At 45.7% G+C, this 6,671-nt stretch overlaps 1 non-coding gene across 1 annotated transcript; it reads left to right on the forward strand.

Annotated features, from left to right (window-relative positions):
- The first annotated feature begins 5,924 nt into the window (after nt 1-5,924).
- Trnas-cga lies at nt 5,925-5,999 on the forward strand. The gene has a single exon. It is a non-coding gene; the product is annotated as a tRNA-Ser (tRNA).
- The last annotated feature ends 672 nt before the right edge of the window (nt 6,000-6,671 follow it).

Consider the following 6,671-nt stretch of genomic DNA (forward strand, 5'->3'; position numbering starts at 1 on the left):
CAAGATTGGCGAAGCTTTACTGAGGCTCGAAATTTGATGCGTATTTCAATGCGAGTTGCATTTAATAGTTTCCACAACGAAACACTCTACAAATGTGGCAGAAAATCCAAAGAGATTCTGGTCCTACGTTAAGTAAACCAGCGGAAAGGCTCAGTAAGTACCTTTACTGCGGGTCGGGCGGCGGGCGAGAAGGAGGAGACAAGGGATCCAACCCTTCGGAGCAGGTAAAATCGTGGCAAATGTCCGCACACCGTCTGTACACCAGTGCGAGAAGTTTTTGGGACCACCATTCTGTCCCCTAATTGCTTCAAGTTGTTCCCTTCCCTAATAGCAGCACGTGGCTTCTAAGGCCGAAACCTCCACGGCAATATTTACTGTTAAATGACCAACCTGCCTGTTTGCTCTTAACTCTAGAAAAATACTATTCGAAGGAGAAACGCAACTCGCCCTTTTTTTCACATGATATTTTGCGAACCATAGATGAAGGGTATCAGACGGATGCCATATTCCTTGACTTCCGGAAAGCGTTTAACTCGGTGCCCCACTGCAGACTCCTAACTAAGGTACGAGCATATGGGATTGGTTCCCAAATATGTGAGTGGCTCGAAGACTTCTTAAGTAATAGAACCCGTTACGTTGTCCTCGATGGTGAGTGTTCATCGGAGGTGAGGGTATCATCTGGAGTGCCCCGGGGAAGTGTGGTAGGTCCGCTATTGTTTTCTATCTACATAAATGGTCTTTTGGATAGGGTGGATAGCAATGTGCAGCTGTTTGCTGATGATGCTGTGGTGTACGGGAAGGTGTCGTCGTTGAGTGACTGTAGGAGGATACAAGATGACTTGGACAGGATTTGTGATTGGTGTAAAGAATGGCAGCTAAATATATATAAATGTAAATTAATGCAGATGAATAGCAAAAACAATCACGTAATGTTTGAATACTCCATTAATAGTGTAGCGCTCGACAATCACGTCGATTAAATATTTGGGCGTAACATTGCAGAGCGATATGAAGTGGGACAAGCATGTAATGGCAGTTGTGGGGAAGGCGGATAGTCGTCTTCGGTTCATTGGTAGAATTTTGTGAAGATGTGGTTCATCTGTAAAGCAGACCGCTTATAAAACACTAATACGACCTATTCTTGAGTATTGCTCGAGCGTTTGGGATCCCTATCAGGTCGGATTGAGGGAGGACATAGAAGCAATTCAGAGGCGGGCTGCTAGATTTGTTACTGGTAGGTTTGATCATCACGCGAGTGTTACGGAAATGCTTCAGGAACGTGGGTGGGAGTCTCTGGAGGAAAGGAGGCGTTCTTTTCGTGAATCGCTACTGAGGAAATTTAGAGAACCAGCATTTGATGCTGACTGCAGTACAATTTTACTGCCGCCAACTTACATTTCGCGGAAAGACCACAAAGATAAGAGAGATTAGGGCTCGTACAGAGTCATATAGGCAGTCATTTTTCCCTCGTTCTGTTTGGGAGTGGAACAGGGAGAGAAGATGCTAGTTGTGGTACGAGGTACCCTCCGCCACGCACCGTATGGTGGATTGCGGAGTATGTATGTAGATATAGAGCCACCATAAAGATCTCACATGCATTAGCAACGTACATGCTCCCATCACTGCCTGCTCAGGCTGATAACGTCGTGTCGTCTCACAAAAACGATGTCTTGGTAAATCAACATTAGCCTTGAATATGGAAAATAGTGAGTGACTCGTCCCTTCTTGCTTTCAATTCTGTAGCGCTGTTTGAAGTTATGCAAACATCCACTGCTTCCCTTTAAATCACTGTAATCTATGTTGCGTGCAGCTTGATGTGCGTAATGTAGTAGGTCACTATCATGCACATCGTGTGAATCGTATCAAGCAGCCTTGAAACTCGCAAGCACCACTTTTTGTAACAATTGCGCCTTGTCCTCCTTTGAATATCCGTAGTTTTTTAATTAACTACATCGTCATATTCTGCTGACTTACTCGTAATCTGTTCATAATTCTTGTTTTAGTACGTTGTGGATGATCTTCCATGTAAATAATTATGTTTCGCACCCGCTCCTTGGACAACGATTCTCTTTTACTCGTTTACCCGGCTTCACTGGAGACGCATTTGTGGGTCCCTGTCTGACAAGGATTATGTACTACATGGCTCGACATCTGTGTCAGCCGGCCGAGGTGGCCGAGCGGTTCTAGGCGCTTCAGTCCGGAACCGCGCTGCTGCTGTGGTCGCAGTTTCGAATCCTGCCTTAGGCATGGATGTGTGTGATGTCCTTAGGTTAGTAAGGTTTAAGTAGTTCTAAGTTCTAGGGGACTGATGATCTCAGATGTTAAATCCCATAGTGCTCAGAGCCATTTGAACTTTTTTTTCGCTTCTAATAGAGAAGTCGGAAAATGAATACCCAGGCAGTGCTGGGTTTGTCAGCTAGTAAGTATAACATGTAACGGGGAATATTTAGAAGAGAATAGCATGATTGCAGACTAACAAATGAAGGCAGCATTGTGTTCAATGTTCACGGCAATAGCATTCTGTTGCTTCCACAGACACTGTCCATGATGGCGTCAACGCCAGGACTGAGGCATCATTTTCTAAAGGTAATGTTGTTGTCTACCCAAGTTTCATCGATATAAAACCACTTCCCGCCCTGCTTTCTTAATTTATTACTTAGAAAAGATATTTGCATCCTCAATCAATTAAATCAGTTTCCCCCACCAGAATCTTACTTCCATTTACAGATCTTCTCCAGAAAAATATCATTTCACGCAATGTCTTGTGCGAAAGAGCTTTCTGCTAAGGGAAATGTATTTCACTGCTTTATTGCAATAAGTAGCCAACGACCTTGCCGCAGTGGTAACACCGGTTCCCGTCAGGTCACCGAAGTTAGGTGCTTTCGGATGGGTGACCATCCAGTTTACCGAGCGCTGTTGGCAAGCGGAGTGCTCTCAGGTCTTGTAAGGCAAACTGAGGAGGAGCTACTTGATTGAAAAGTAGCTGCTCCAATTTCGTAAACTGACATACTGCCGGGAGAGCGATGTGCTGACCACATGCCCCTCCACATTCACATCCAGTGACGCCTGTGGGCTGAGGATGACACGGCGGCCGGTCTGTACCACAGGGCCTTCATGGCCTGTCCGGGCGGAGTTTACTTGTATTACAATAAGTAATGTGTTCAATGTCAGCACTATTTTTTATATTTATGTAAAAGTCCTCCGTTGTTTGTCGAATTACCACATTTTCCAGCTATCTGTAACGATGGGTTTTCTTCCAAAATAGTTTGCGCTCTTTCTTGGCAATTTGAATAAACGAAGTGGTTTATTTTCACCTTTCTTTCTGATGCGTCCTATTCTGCAAAGGCTGATTTTGTTCAAAATTGCAGCCATTTGTATGGGGCTGGCAACATTAGTCAACAGTGCTTTTCGTTTCAACTATTAATTACAAGCCACAGTTACGTTAGAAACGATTGGACGCTCTTTACTCCGCAAATACCTCATCTTTGCATTGTGCATATTTTCTTGCCATGTAGTACGCTTATCCGTCACTTCTGAACAACTAAGTGTGTCACTAAACATTCGTATTAAATTGACTGCGTGTAGCAACTAAAATTGCAGGAGCAGAATTGACGTAAATCTCCGCACACTGCACAACACTTTAAAACAGGAACCAAGCGACTGACTTTGCGTGTGCGAATCATTTACAGAGGGGTTTATTGCTGCTTCCCGCGCGAAACCCGTCAGCCAATGCTACTTGCCGCTACGTCTCTGCAGAGACACGGCTGCAAATCGGTTACCGTCGCTTGCTGTATTCTCCAAGTAGTATGGCTTCGTGTGTGGGTGGTGTTGTGATTATTACGTTTCTTCTGATTATAGAACTACCGATGAAATTAACGAGAGCGTAATTGTACCACTGCTCGTTACAACAAAATTGCCTATAAAATTCAGGATACTACGTTTCAGCTTCCCAAAGAGCATTGTTGTTCAGGACGAATGTGTATCTAGGTGCAAACTAGTTGATGAAATAAATGTTCGAAATACAAGGATATGCTCGGAGCAGTTCATCCCTGAGGATTACACGTGGATTAGAAAATTGATGTGTTAGGTCTGCCTTCGAGTGAGACACAGAGACTGAACACTGTCCTTTCGCAGAAAATACGTATTTGGGAGGTAAGAGAATGCAGTAAGAGACTTTAGCAATGCAGGAAAGAAAGGGACGAGAGGAGTGGGAGAAGAAAACGAAACAGGATTTGGCCGTATGAGAAACTAGGAAGTAATTCTGAATCTGCCCGACCAGTTGGCCGTGCGGTCCAACGCACGGCTTTCGGGGCGGGAAGGAGCGCCTGGTCCCCGGCAAGAATCCACCCGGCGGATTTGTGTCAAGGTCCGGTGAACCGGCCAGTCTATGGATGGTTTTTAGGCGGTTTTCCATCTGCCTCGGCGAATGCGGGCTGGTTCCCTTATTCCGCCTCAGTTACACTATGTCGGCGATTGCTGCGCAAACAAGTTCTCCATGCACGCTACACCACGCAAACATAGGGGTTACACTCGCCTGGTGTGAGACGTTCCGTGGGAGTTCCACCGGGGGCAAAACCGCACAATAAGCCTGGGTTCGGTGTGGGGGCGGCGGAAGGGTGCACTGGACTGCGGTAGTCGTCGTGGGCTTGTGGACCACTGCGGCTGCGGCGGGGACGGAGCCTCTTCGTCGTTTCTAGATCCCAGGTTAACATACAATTCAATACAATACAACACTGAAACTCGTTTAAATGGGTTTGTGAAACAGAAGAGAAGACGGAAATGACTCGTATCCTTAATTATTATCTTAATGGAAAATAGGTCTCATTTACATAACGAACCCGTCCATTTTTTTACTTATGGTGAAGAGAGCATTAAGGTTTTACAGGGCGATGGTTATAGTCCCAAGTTGGCAAATCTATTCTGGCATACTACAGATATCCATCACCTTCGAGAATCCACATTCAGAGCAAACACAGCTGTACATTCTGGGACTAATCACAGGATTAGGACAAAGGAAAAATGCAGGTACGCAAAACGTTTATGTGTGAGGGGGTTCTACTTTCGAATGAGGGCCACACATGCACTATAAGGGAAAAAAGACGCTCCACGAAGGAATTATCCGAATGCGACGGAATTCGTAGACGTTATGCACATGCAGAGACAAAGAATGGCCACAGTTTCAAAAAAATGGATGATTAATTCAAGAGAAAGAGCTTCACAAATTAAGCAAGTCAATAAAGCTTTCGTCCACCTCCGTCCCTTATTCAAGCAGTTACTCGGCTTCGCATTGATTGATAGAGTTCCCAGAATGAGATTTTCACTCTGCAGCGGAGTGTGCGCTGATATGAAACTTCCTGGCAGATTAAAACTGTGTGCCTGACCGAGACTCAGAGGAGGACAAGGCGCAATCGTTACAAAAAGTGGTGCTTGCGAGTTTCAAGGCTGCTTGATACAAATAACAGGATGTGCATGATAGTGATCTACTACATTACGCACATCAAACTGCACCCAACATAGATTACAGTGATTTAAAGGGAAGCAGTGGCTGTATGCATAACTTTAAACAGTGCTACAGAATTGGAAGTGAGAAGGGACGAGTCACTATTTTCCATATTCAAGGTTAATGTTGATTTACCAAGACATCATTTTTGTGAGACGACATGAAGTTATCAGCCTGAGCAGGCAATGATGGGAGCATGTACGTTGCTAATGCATGTGGGATCTCGGTCCGGCACACAGTTTTAATCTGCCAGGAAGTTTCATATCAGCGTACACTCTGCTGCAGAGTGAAAATCTCATTCTGGAAACATCCCCCAGGCTGTGGTTAAGCCATGTCTCCGCAATATCCTTTCTTCTGTTAAGTTTGGAAGGTAGGAGACGAGGTACTGGTAGAAGTAAAGCTGTGAGGAGGGGGCGTGAGTCGTGCTTGGGTAGCTCAGTTGGTAGAGCACTTGCCCGCGAAAGGCAAAGGTCCCGAGTTCGAGTCTCGGTCCGGAACACACTTTTAATCTGCCAGGAAGTTTCATTGATAGAGTCGTTGGATGTCCTTCTGAGGTATAATGTGCCACATTCTGTCCAGTTGTCGCGTTAAATCGTCAAAATCCCGAGATGATTGGAGGGACCTGTCCACAATGCTCCAAACGTTCTCAACGAGGGAGACACCAGGCGACATTGCTGGCCAAGGTAGGGTTTGGCGAGCACGAAGACAAGCAGTAGGAACTCTCGCCGTGTGCGGGCGGGCATTATCTTGTTGAAATATAAACCCAGGGTAGCTTGCCTTGAAGAGCAGCAGAAAGAGGCGTAGAACATCGTCGACGTGCCGCGGATGACAACAAAAGGGGTCCTGCTATGGAAAGAAATGGCACCCCAGAACATCACTCCTGGCTGTCGAGACGCATGGCGAGCGACAGTCAGGTTCTACATACATACTCCGCAATCCACCATACGGTGCGTGGCGGAGGGTACCTCGTACCACAACTAGCATCTTCTCTCCCTGTTCCACTCCCAACCAGAACGAGGGAAAAATGACTGCCTATATGACTCTGTACGAGCCCTAATCTCTCTTATCTTTGTGGTCTTTCCGCGAAATGTAAGTTGGCGGCAGTAAAATTGTAATGCAGTCAGCATCAAATGCTGGTTCTCTAAATTTCCTCAGGTGCGATTCACGAAAA

The sequence above is a fragment of the Schistocerca piceifrons genome, chromosome X (genome assembly GCF_021461385.2).
Source record: "Schistocerca piceifrons isolate TAMUIC-IGC-003096 chromosome X, iqSchPice1.1, whole genome shotgun sequence".
Taxonomy (NCBI): Eukaryota; Metazoa; Arthropoda; class Insecta; order Orthoptera; family Acrididae; genus Schistocerca; species Schistocerca piceifrons.